This window comes from Schistocerca serialis, chromosome 1 (assembly GCF_023864345.2).
Source record: "Schistocerca serialis cubense isolate TAMUIC-IGC-003099 chromosome 1, iqSchSeri2.2, whole genome shotgun sequence".
NCBI lineage: Eukaryota > Metazoa > Arthropoda > Insecta > Orthoptera > Acrididae > Schistocerca > Schistocerca serialis.
This window is the reverse complement of record NC_064638.1, coordinates 938,061,488-938,074,850: the sequence shown is the minus strand read 5'-3', so window position 1 is coordinate 938,074,850 and position 13,363 is coordinate 938,061,488.

The window sequence follows — 13,363 nt, the reverse complement described above, 5'->3', positions numbered from 1 at the left end:
CAGCTGTAAGAATGCGGTCGGTCATTCACGATTGCCACAGTGAAGGAGAGTTTTACCATGCCTTCCTCTCAGCATATTGGTCTCAGGCCACACAAGACAGAGTAAAACAAAGCATCATAATGATGAAACGTTTCGAACAATCTGAATTTTCCAGTCTTATGAAATATTTTGAAGACATGTTGCACAAGAATCAGTACCTGTCAAACCCATACAGCCCCTCAGAACTTATCCGCATTTGCTTAATCAAATTGCCTGAACATTTACGACATATTATTTTAGCAGGACGTTGCAAAGATGACATTGAAGCTTTTCAGGGACTGTTACAAGAATTAGAAATCGACACAGACAGTCGCGGGATGCAAAAACAGGAAAACAATCACTACAGGTCACATCCGTCACAATTCCGTGACGACAGAAACAATAACTGGACACGACAAGTCTATTCTTACAACGCAAATCGTGACCAAAACAGACACCACCCATATGACAACCACTGGCAAGATAATAATAGTTACAGAGAAGGATCGCATTTCCGTAGTAATGACTATCACAGAGACAATCAGAGAAACAGACAATATGGGAACCAAAACAATTATTATCAAGGGAGGCAGAATAACTTCAGACGCAACAGTTCGGCGCACAGTCACGATTCAGGGAGAAATTCTCCACCACGTGACGGACAAGGAAGAAACTACGGAAACTACCGACAAAACGACAGACGTGAATTTCATCAGAACTGGCGGGATTCTAACAGAGCTGGGCCCTCTCGGCAAGGCGAATTTGTAGAAGTTAGGTCTCCTAATCCCAATAACAACGCGCGCCAACAAAGAGACAGACAATGACTCGCGCCGCAGGCACCCACGTGCGCCGGCTGGCTCAGAGAAAAATAACATAGACGCTAACCTTGAGAAAAATTTTAGCATTCCTTACCGACGTATAAAACATGACAATTGCTTTTCAGTTGAAAGTCTGCGTACTAGGAAGAGTAAAGGTTTACACCACATTTCACATGTAAAACCGTTTATTGAAAGATAATCTGCTTTTTAACTTTGTCATTGCCATAAAACTTTTCACTTTACATTACTAGTATGCTTGTCAGACTTAGAATCTGTTAACATGCAACAATGTTTGAAGTTAAATATCCAGTCAAGAACCAAGAGAACTTATTGAAACAGAAATGACGAATGCATTGTTATAGTGAACAGACGTCACAGTGTTATTGTGTGTGTACATTCTTGCTTGTTAGTTGCACGATTACGTAACAACTATCAGGCTCACATACTTAGAACATATACCGGCACTGCTAATGAGATTTTCATGTAACATTTTGGTTTACTTGAAAAGACATTCTTTATTTGAAGTACTTTCTGTGGGATTAAAGATGACTTAGCGCTTGGTTTCTTTGACAGCTACACAAATATATCACGACGCTACTAATGTGTGACACAATTTACATTGTTGCTTTTGTGCTGTATCTGCTTTATATCTGCACAGTTTTTTTGAATTCTTCTGGAAAGTAAAATATGTTTTAGTAGTAACTTTTGTGGTATAGCTACAATGAGACTGCCTTTTCCATAGCACAACAATACGTTACAGCACAGTACTTTCCTCATCACGGCAATAAGCATAATAACTAAGACATTTATACGCAAAGCATTTCACTTTTGTGTATTATGAGGTAAGTACATTGACTTCTGCAGAACTTAGCTTTCGGAGGACGATAACTACTACACTTCCACACAGATTATGTTGCAACAAGACGCACATTTAGCGCTACAGGACACGCATTTCAGTGATTAATTTTGTACTTAAAACATTTATTTTTAAAGATTTTTGAATTACAAAGAAAGTTTTCCGTGATACATTTCATTCCATTGGTGTAATCTGTAACACCTGAGGGTATAATTACATTAATCCTCAGGGGGTACACGCTTACTTTGTGTACCATGTGTTTGGCAAGCACAAGGAGCCCTAGCTAATATGGTATTTGCTTATACAACTTTACACATCGGTACCATATTTCTCTAACACACAAATTACACAGCTATCTGATCATGTAACTGAGAGATAAACTTTTTTTATTACATCAGTGACAGATGTTTACGCAATTACACAGTTGGATAACTTCACACTTATGAAATTGTATTTTGTCTGTACTTTGTGAACTGCTCATATTTTTTCGGAACCATTGTGATACTATGAGAGCTTTGAATGATGTATTTGGTATGGATTCATGATTTTTAAAGTACGTTTGAGGCAGATGACACTTTTGACATGAGCAGAGAATTTTTTTAATTATTGGAGGAAGCTACGACGATTTTGAGATTTGACTGAGGTGTTATGATGTTATTTTTGCGACGGCGATGTGTATTATGCTGCTGAGGTATGTTTATGATTAATAGGCTGAGGCTATATGAGTTATTTGATTATGCTTCATATTTATAATGACGAAATATTGACGAGTGTCGATGGATACGTATATGTGTAATAAGGTAAGGAGTAATGAATAGTGGGTAGGGACTCTTGACTTGTGAAAAAGGATGTTGGAAACCAAGAATCTGGTGTCGTAAATATTTCCGTAAGAAAGTTAAGTGACCACCTGCACGTAATGCGTCGTGGGCACGCAGCTGTGTCAAACACCTGGAGAACAAGCCATTAGGGTGTGCCTTTCCGGAAGCACAGGTAGAAAAAAAAAGAAAAAAGGCAGGCCTTTATCCTCGCCATTGGCATTCCTTTAGAGAAAATATTGCAAATGCGACACCCTCATTACTTCCATTAACCTTGCTATTGACATTCCTTTGTAGAAAGCATCGCAAATATTACACGCTCATTACCTGAAAACATATGATTACTCGTACTTTGTGCTAATTACTGCAATGCTTATGAATTGATGGGAAATATTCGTACATCTGCACACCTGATTATGACAAGTGTCTTTCTATGAGAGTTGAGAGCTACTGACTTACGAAATGCCACATGACTATTGAATGATATTTTTATGCTTTGCTTTTCGTAGTTGCTTATTTCACTTGATATCTGGTTTCCAGCTGTGTTGCAGCATTGGTTTTATAAAATAAAATGCATTTGCTAATGTGAACACTTTCTGTCAACAGATCTATTAAATAATTATTTTATGATCCACATTCTTTAAAAAAGGAGCACTTGGAAAGGAAAGAACAATAAGAAGGAACTAGTAACAGTAACACATAATTTTCTTTTCAAGTACATGGTAATATTTCTTTTTACAATCAGTTGTTGTGGTGCACCACTTTAATTTACATAGACATTAAGATGTGAATATACACTTCCCTTATCTGCATTGTTGTTTTTACTGTAATATCTTTTCTGCTTGAGCTTTGTCATGTATAGATATAAGTTTTATATTTTTTATATTTTTTATATTTGCTGCTGCTGTTTGCCAGGCATAGTGCTACTGAATTTTAAATTGTGTTACTCTGTTAAGCTAATTTTACTACTGACTTATTTTTCTTGCTACTGTACATTGGCTCATATTAGTTGTAATGTTGCATTGCTTGGTAATTTATATTTACTGTAGCTTGCCTTGCAATTTTCCATTTTTTTTGCATTGCTGTTTGTGTTAATTTGTTATGTGCTGCTGCATTGCCTCGTCCCTTAGTTTAGTATCTGAGCTCAGTAGATTTAAGTTAGCTTAAGAGGAGACTATATAAGAAACTAACTATTATAAATTTATAAGAAATGCATTGAGAAGCTATCAGAAAATGGTCTGGCAAAATAAAAAGGATACTGTACAGCGAAGAAAAACTATTATTGACAGAGGATGTGAACAGAATACAGAAAGCAGAGAGAAAAACTATTTGTGACAGAGGATGTGAACGAAATACAGAAGGCAGGCTTAGATAGGACTTTTGGGAATAATGATGAATGAAGGGAGATCTCCAAGAAGCAAAGAAAGTTTTGTTTGCAAAATACTGCAATGAAACAAACCCTGTCCTTTCCTTTTGTGTTATCCCACTATGTGTTTGGGTACCCTTGTGTATATATGTTCTTCCTGTCTTTATACGTTTACCTCATCAGACTTTTGTTGTAGAATTTTTCTCATACTCAGCTACATGAACTATGATGAGGAATACTGTTATCCTCAAATATAATTTGCGTTAATAATATGTTATTTACTTTGTAAAGATGTTAGACATTATTAATTCTGTTTTGTTTTAATGCTCATGTGTAAAGTTGATGTTTCAAAAGTTATTCTGATCTTTTATGTATTTACTTATGTCATAATTCCTGTAACACTGATGTATATGTTTATTTCTATTCTTTTGTAAAGCCCCTATTACTACAAACGTTATCTGTATTATTATGTTTTTAATGATGTGTTTTGTACCTTTGTTATTGTATTCTTATGTTATAAAATTGTAATTGTCACCAGTTCATGATATTATTAACTTGTTAGTTACATTTCACTGCACACGTTTCTGTTGGTCATAGTATATGGACAATATGTGAGAAGTAGGGACTGATAGTGTTTGCACGTTTGTTAATGATTCAGCAAGGGACTGGATAACAGCATTGCTGGTTCTAAGGACAATTTCAAAAACTTTGTGAGTGCACAAGTGGTGGTTTATGGACTTGCTATATTATCCGCAAGACTCTTCAACGGTGATTGTGCACCTGCACAGTCACAACAGATGGCTGCTGGCTATCTCTCCAAGGACTACAGTGGGTCTGCATCTTTGATGACCCACCAGTACCATTATTTCTACAAGGACTACAGTGGGTCTACATCTTTGATGATCCATCAATACCATTATTTCTACAAGGACTGCAGTGGGTCTGCACCTCTGATGGCCCACCAATACCGTAATCTCTACCAGGACTACAGTAGGTCTGCTCTGTGATGACCTACCTACCAATATTCTTCAACACTTCGAATGACTCTGCTGTGGGTTTGCTCCATTGTGGCCCATTACCTGTCAGCATGTCAAGAGTCAGCACTGTCTTTCCGTTGGAAGGACAACACTACTTCTTCAAGACTGTATGGAAATCCACTACTTCTATGTGCAATTTCTTTTACTAATGAGAAACTGTAATTACTATTATGATGAATGATCAGGACTATCTTTATGGACTGTGAGACAATTTTAGCTTTTGACCAACATTGTATCAATAAGTGTGTGCATTTGATTTCTTTGTTATTGTAATTATGAAAAATTTTTTTCAAATCTGTATTGGCCACTGCCCAATCCAATTTGTAAAAATTTTTTTGTGGGGAGCATGAGGGCTATGTAAGTAGGCTGTTTAGGTTTTTTTATTGGTAACGCCACCTCTGTATGAAAATCACTGGCTGTGCTGTGTGCAGTCTGTGGCTGCTTTGCATTGTTGTAATACTCGCCATTGTAGTGTTAGGCAGCTGGCTGTGAACAGCGCGTAGCGTTGCGCAGTTGGAGGTGAGCCGCCAGCAGTGGTGGATGTGGGGAGAGAGATGGCGGAGTTTTGAAATTTGTCATGAACTGCTATATTTATATATGATGATATCAAGGTAAATACATTGTTTGTTCTCTATTAATATCTTTCATTTGCTAACTATCCCTATCAGTAGTTAGTGCCTTCCATAGTTTGAATCTTTTATTTAGCTGGCAGTAGTGGCGCTCGCTGTATTGCAGTAGCTTGAGCAGCGAAGATTTTTGTGAGGTAAGTGATTTGTGAAAGGTATAGTTTAATGTTAGTCAGGGCCATTCTTTTGTAGGGAATTTTGAAAGTCAGATTGCGTTGCGCTAACAAAATATTGTGTGTCAGTTTAAGCACAGTCATGTATAATTGTTCAAAGGGGACGTTTCAAAGTGAACCACGTTTCATGCTCCATCTGACAGATGGTCATTGGCATGAACTGCGTGAAATGTCTGAAAGCGAACACCCTGCAACAATTGTCAGAAGGCTCCAGACCAGAGGACATTCTCTCGGTGATCTCATCATTCTGGAAGGGACAATGAATCGGTCCAAGTATGTATCTAACATTGGGGACCATGTCCATCCTGTATGCTGTTTGGTTTTTATTGGCACAGTAGCATCTGCCAGCAGGACAGTGCAACGTCTCACAAAGCTCGCATTGTACGCGTGCACTCTGGTAGCTAGGAGCTCCAAGTTTAGGTTCGTAATGGAGCCCCTTAGGTATATAGCTGCGAAGGAGGGGAAGGAATCCAGTGTACATACTGGAAGGAGTAATTCCAGATGTGGAATGGGTGCTTCCAGATGCCATGAAGAGCACAGGGTGCAGCCAACATCAGGCAGTGGTTCATGTTGGTACTAACGACGTATGTCGCTTTGGATTAGAAGAGATTCTCTCTGGCTTTGGGTGGCTAGCTAAAGTGGGAAAGACTGACAACCTTGCTTGCGAGGTGAACGTGGAGCTTTGGTGCTTTGGTAAAAAGACGAGTGGAGGGTCTGCATCAGAGGCTCAGACGCTTCTGCAGCAGTGTAGGTTGCAGATTCGTCGACCATAGTGTGGTGGGTTTCCACTAAACAAGTCAGGAGTCCACTACACGCGGGAAGTAGCTACATGGGTACTAGGGCTGTGTGGAGGTGAATCAACGGTTTTTTAGGTTAGAGGATCTCGGGAACATGCAGAAAGGGCTTCGCTATCAAAGGGTGCAGGACGAAAGCAGGAAGAGAGTAGACATAGGAACAATCAATATTGTGATTGTGAACTGACGTACTGTGATGAAAAAGAACCAGAACTCCAAGTGATAATAGAAAGCAGTGAATCTCAAATCGTTATAAGTAAGAAAAGCTAACTAAAGCCTGAAATAAGTTCAGTCGAAAATTTGCAAAGGTCTTAACCGTGTTCAGAAGGAATGCATTAATTATAGTTGGTGGTGGAGTGTTTATTGGTGTCAGAAGTAGTTTATCGTGTAGTGAAAATGAAGTAGATAGTTCCTCTGAGTTAATATGAACAGAGGTGACACATGATAACTGGAATAATTTGGTTCCTTTTACCGACCCCCCTACTCAGGTGACACAGTCTCTGAACAGTTCAAAGAACAGTTGAATGTCGTTTCAAGTAGGCATCCCACTCATACAATTATAGTTCGTGGTGACTTCAATCTACCCTCGATATATTGGGGAAAATCCATATTTAAAGTCTGTAGTAGGCGTAAAATGTCGTCCGAAATTGTACTGCATGAGTTCTCAGAAAATAATTTTAACAACTAATTCCAGAGCCCCACTAAATGTAAATGTTAAAACATACTTCGCCTCTTAGCAACAAATAATCCTGACCAAATAAAGAGTATCATGACAGATACACGGATTAGTGGCCACAAAGTAGTTATAGTTACACTGAAAACCGTAAAATCCAAACACATGAAAAATAAACACAAAATACATCTACATTAAGAAGCAGATAAAAATTCGCTTGACACATTCCTAGACAGCCTCCAACCCTTCCAATCTGACAATGTAAGCGTAGTCCAGATATGGTCCAAATTCAAAGAAATAGTATCGACAGCAGTTGAGACATATACCCCATGGTACACAAAACAGGTCATAGCTCTGTTGTAGAAGCAACGAAAAAAGCATTCCAAATTTAAAAGAAAACAGCCCTCTCAAGATTGGCGGAGTTTTAGAGAAGCTCGAAATTTAATGCAAACTTCGATGTGAGATGCTTTTATAGTTTCCACAACGAAATTCTGTCTAGAAATCTGGTAGAGAACCCTAAGAGATCCTGGTTGTATGTAAAGCAGGCCAGTGGCAAGATGCAATCAATACTGCGTGATAATAACGCTGATGTTATTTATGATAGCGCCATTACAGCAGAGTTACTATACACGGTTTTCCGAAATTCCTTCACAAAAGGAGACGAAGTAAATATTCCAGAATTCCGATCAAGAAAAACTGCCAACATGAGTAACTTAGAAGTAGATATCCTTGGTGTAGCGAAGCAGCATAAAACACTTAAGAGAGGCGAGGTTCCCGGTCCAGATTGTCTACCAATCAGGTGCTTTTAAGAGTATGCTCCTCGCTTAGCTGACATATGCAATAGCTCGCTCGTAGAATGATCCCTATCCAGAGATTGTAAAGATGCACAAGTCCACAAGTCACACCAATACCAAAGAACGGAAGTAGGAGTAATCCACTGAATTACAGACCGATATCACCAATGTCGAATTGCAGTAGGAGTTTGAGACATATACTGTGCTCGAACATTATGAATCACCTCGAAGAAAACTATTTATTGGCAAATGGCCAACACGGATTAAGGAAATATTGTTCTTGTGAAACACAACTATCTCTCTATTCTCACAAAGTAATGAGAGATATCGATAGGGAGAATCAAAATGTTTCCGTATTTTTAGATTTCTAGAAGCCTTTTGACACCGTTCCTCACACGCTACTTCTAATTAAACTCTGTGCCTGTGGAGTGGTGTGCTGCTTGAAACCACCACGTCGATTAAATGTCAAGTTGTAACGTTGCAAAGCGATATGAAATGGAATGAACATGTGAGGATTGTAATAGGGAAGGCGAACCGTCGACTTCGGTTTATTGGGAGCGTTTTAGGAAAGTGTGGTTCATCTGTAAAAGAAATCGCATATAGGACGCTAGTACGACCTACTCTTGACTACTGATCTAGTGTTTGGGATCGCACCAGGTCGAATTAAAGGAAGACATCGAAACAATTCAGAGGCGGGCTGCTAGATTTGTTGCTGGCGGGTCCGAGCAGCACACAAGTATTACGGAGATTTTTCGGGAGCTGAAATGAGAATCCCCAGGAGGGAGACGTTATTTTCTCAAAAGACTATTGAGTTAATTTAGAGAAGTGGCGTTTGAAGTTGACTGCAGAACGATACTTCTGCCGCCAACGTACATTTCGAGTAAGGACCATGAAGATAAGAACAGGGAAATTAGGATCGTATGGAGGCATACAGACAATCGTTTTTCCCTCGTTCTATTGGTGAATTGAACAGCAAAGAAAATCTCATGTAGTGCTGCAACGTACTCTTAACAGTGCACCGTGCAGTGCTGGCCGAATATATATGTAGATGTAGATCAAAAGTCGAACAGTAAATAGTTCTTCAAAGAGTAAATATTTTCCCCAATCCGTGTAATGTTCTTCAAATTAGTAAGTATCTTGTACTATTGTACTACGCACTTCCTAAAATTGTCTATGTTGTTTCTCATGGTTCAAGCTACCTCCACATAAAATTTCATTGAAATCTATACAGCGGGTTAGCCCACATCTCGTGGTCGTGCGGTAGCGTTCTCGCTTCCCACGCCCGGGTTCCCGGGTTCGATTCCCGGCGGGGTCAGGGATTTTCTCTGCCTCGTGATGGCTGGGTGTTGTGTGTTGTCCTTAGGTTAGTTAGGTTTAAGTAGTTCTAAGTTCTAGGGGACTGATGACCATAGCTGTTAAGTCCCATAGTGCTCAGAGCCATATACAGCGGGTTAGTAGCAAAAACGTAACAGGCAGAGTTACTTTCGCATTTATAGTACTGGTATGCTTAAAACTTTCAATTACTACTTTTTTTTTTGCGTGATCCGATTTTAATTAAATAGAGCCTATACGCTATGCTCAGGTTTCATCCGATAATCACAAGAAAATTCGTCCAATAGTTTTGGAAATTAGCGTGTTCATACAGACAGACAGAGAGACACTACTGTTTTACAGGTCTGTTATAAGTATAGATTTATTTATTTATCTGGAAATATAGGAGCCATCAGGCCCTTTGTTGGATTTGACCAGGAATTCTGTATTTTTTACTTTACATATTGTGCGATAAACATGCTGTAAGTTACATCAGATTTATAATACTGTATTTGGAAATTACAACAGGGCGAGAGGGAAACCATGGTTTATATTATTTCATGAGAAATACAGCAATGAATACACAGTACAGGAAAGTAGGTTTAGACTTCAAGAGCTAGCAGCAGGGGCGTGAGAAAAAGAGTGAAATGGAAGTGGCGTGACTCTGAGAGACAGAAAGAGAGAGAGAAGCGTAAGAGGGAGAAGATAGCAATAGCTTTACTGTTTGACAGAGGGAGCTCTGGCCGTATACGTTGTTTTGGGGAAACGTTATTGTCGTCAGCAACGCACAGAATGAACTAAGACCCGTTATACACATTTATGACTAGGGACGCCTCATACTGATGGTGCATGTTAGTTGTCCACGGTGGAGCAGAGATTCATTACCCAGACTGGCAGGTTCATCTGCACGTATGTGCTTTAATGCTTTATAAAATACTTTTACCGGACAAAAAAATAGTCGTTTTCTTCCTTAAAAGCGTGTAACACCTTCATCAATTCAATAATACGAGCTATTTACTGTGTCGAGGTGTGGGTTAGTTTGTGGGTATAACAGACAAGACTTTCCAAAGAGTCTTACCACAACAGCTCTTAGAGCTAAGTGAGATATCGTAGACGCCATCCACAGAACCGATCCGAGTCCATGGAGAGATTGGACCCCGCCGAGGACGTAGGCACAGAGCGGCGCAAAAAAGACCTACAAAGAAGCAAAAAAGAGATGATTTAAGACTTTAGCGGGAGGTGTACGGGAGTACATTTTCCTCTCTTCTGTCTTCCAGATGAAGCCTTTCCCTCGGTACAAGACTGCAACTGGACGCTGTTGTTGTTGTTGTTGTGGTCTTCAGTTCTGAGACTGGTTTGATGCAGCTCTCCATGCTACTCTATCCTGTGCAAGCCTCTTCATCTCCCAGTACCACCTGCAGCCTACATCCTTCTGTATCTGCTTAGTGTATTCATCTCTTGGTCTTCCTCTACGATTTTTACCCTCCACGCTGCCCTCCAGTACCAAATTGGTGATCCCTTGATGCCTCAGAACATGTCTTACCAACCGATCCCTTCTTCTAGTCAAGTTGTGCCACAAACTCCTCTTCTCCCCAATTATACTCAATACCTCCTCATTAGTTATGTGATCTACCCATGTAATCTTCAGCATTCTTCTGTAGCACCACATTTCGAAAGCTTCTATTCTCTTCTTGTCTAAACTATTTATAGTCCATTATTCACTTCCATACATGGCTACACTCCATACAAAAACTTTCAGAAACGACTTCCTGACACTTAAATCAATACTCGATGTTAACAAATTTCTTTTCTTCAGAAACGCTTTCCTTGCCATTGCCAGTCTACATTTTAATCCTCTCTACTTCGACCATCATCAGTTATTTTACTCCCTAAATAGCAAAACTCCTTTACTACTTTAAGTGTCTCATTTCCTAATCTAATCCCCTCAGCATCACCCGACTTAATTCGACTACATTCCATTATCCTCGTTTTGATTTTGTTGATGTTCATCTTGCCCCCGTTTCAAGACACTGTCCATTCCGTTCAACTGCTCTTCCAAGTCCTTTGCTGTCTCTGACAGAATTACAATGCCATCGGCGAACCTCAAAGTTCATATTTCTTCTCCATGGATTTCAATATCTACTCCGAACTTTTCTTTCGTTTCCTTTACTGCTTGCTCAATATACAGATTGAATAACATAGGGGAGAGGCTACAACCCTGTCTCACTCCCTTCCCAACCACTGCTTCCCTTTCATGTCCCTCGACTCTTACAACTGCCATCTGCTTTCTGTACAAATTGTAAATAGCCTTTCGCTCCCTGTATTTTACCCGTGCCACTTTTAGAATTTGAAAGAGAGTATTCCAGTGAACATTGTCAAAAGCTTTCTCTAAGTCTAGAAATGCTAGAAACGTAGGTTTGCCTTTCCTTAATCTTTCTTCTAAGATAAGGCGTAAGGTCAGTCTTGCCTCACGTGTTCCAACATTTCTAAGGAATTCAAACTTATCTTCCCCGAGATAGACTTCTACCAGTTTTTTCCATTCGTCTGTAAAGAATTCACGTTAGTATTTTGCAGCTGTGACTTATTAAACTGATAGTTCTGTAATTTTCACATCTGTCAACACCCGCTTTCTTTGGGATTGGAATTATTATATTCTTCTTGAAGTCTGAGGGTATTTCGTCTGTCTCATATATCTTGCTCTGCAGGTGGTAGAATTTTGTCAGGACTGGCTCTCCCAAGGCCGTCAGTAGTTCTAATGGAATGTTGTCTACCCCTGGGGCCTTGTTTCGACTCAGGTCTTTCAGTGCTCTGTCAAACTCTTTACGCAGTATCATATCTCGCATTTCATCTTCATCTACCTCCTCTTCCATTTCCATAATATCGTGCTCAAGAACATCTCCCCTGTATAGACCCTCTATATACTCCTTCCACCTTTCTACTGTTATGGCAGTGTTATTCCGACCAAGCAGTATCATGAAGAAATGAGTACCATAAATCATACGTTACATGGCTCATGTGTCAACAGTGCGCTGACTACACAGCTCATGATCAACAATGAAGTTTTTGCTGCTGCTTTCCTGCGGTCAATATGGTAGAATATCAAAGTTTGGTGAGCAGTGTTGAAGCAAAAATTTGGTTTTTGATCGAAAGCTTCCAGTTTTTGCTGATTTCGCCAACTGAGGGCTGGAGTGAAACTGTTTAAGCTAGAGTGCTTCGAAGCATTTGGTACAATAGTAAGTGAACTAAGAAACCATTCCATATCTCTTTAAATTACCGCTGGAAACGTCTTAAATGAGACCTCTGTACCTCATTCTGAGAAATATACAGCAGATTTTGGTGCCAAAAGCATCAGAAATATCGATACAACCGAACTGGTTGATGAAATAGCGACTTTTAAATTGCCATAGAAAGAGCCGATGAAGTGGTGATGAAGAGCTCCTATTTTGAATAATTAAGGTCTTCTTTTTTCTTTTTAACTACTCAGTGTCGAGTAAAAGTGAAGCCGAATTTCTAGTTCAGTTACCTTGTCAATTTAATAACACACAGCTGCTGAATTTGACTTCGACGACATTATCGATGAGCTTGCATGGCTAAAAGGAAATGAAAAGCAAAATTACTTTAAATATTCAGTTCTTGGCAAGAAATATGTTCCTAGCACTTAATGGCAGTCCTATTCCTTTTATTTTGAATTAATAATTTATGAGGAGGAAATAGAATATGTTCTATATATGTATACATCGTACTAAAATCATTGTACACCATGTTTACTGGAAAAAAATTTCTTTTTTTAATCCATACCACCACTTCTGATAAAATTGAAAACGAGTAGCTTGTAGTAGAAGAGACCCACTGTCCGACGTATCACAACGATTTACTCCTATAACTTTCAACTCGATCATTTCCTGACCTAGGACCGTTACCACAAATTGATATGTTTACCCTTCTCAATCACCCCTGAAAGTTCGTAACATAATTACGAAATCACTCTGTAGGCCTGTATCCACTCGAAAGAATTTATTATGGGTTATCCATTGAGAGACGTGTGTATATTAATTATGATTCGCCTTACACAAGTAAATAAA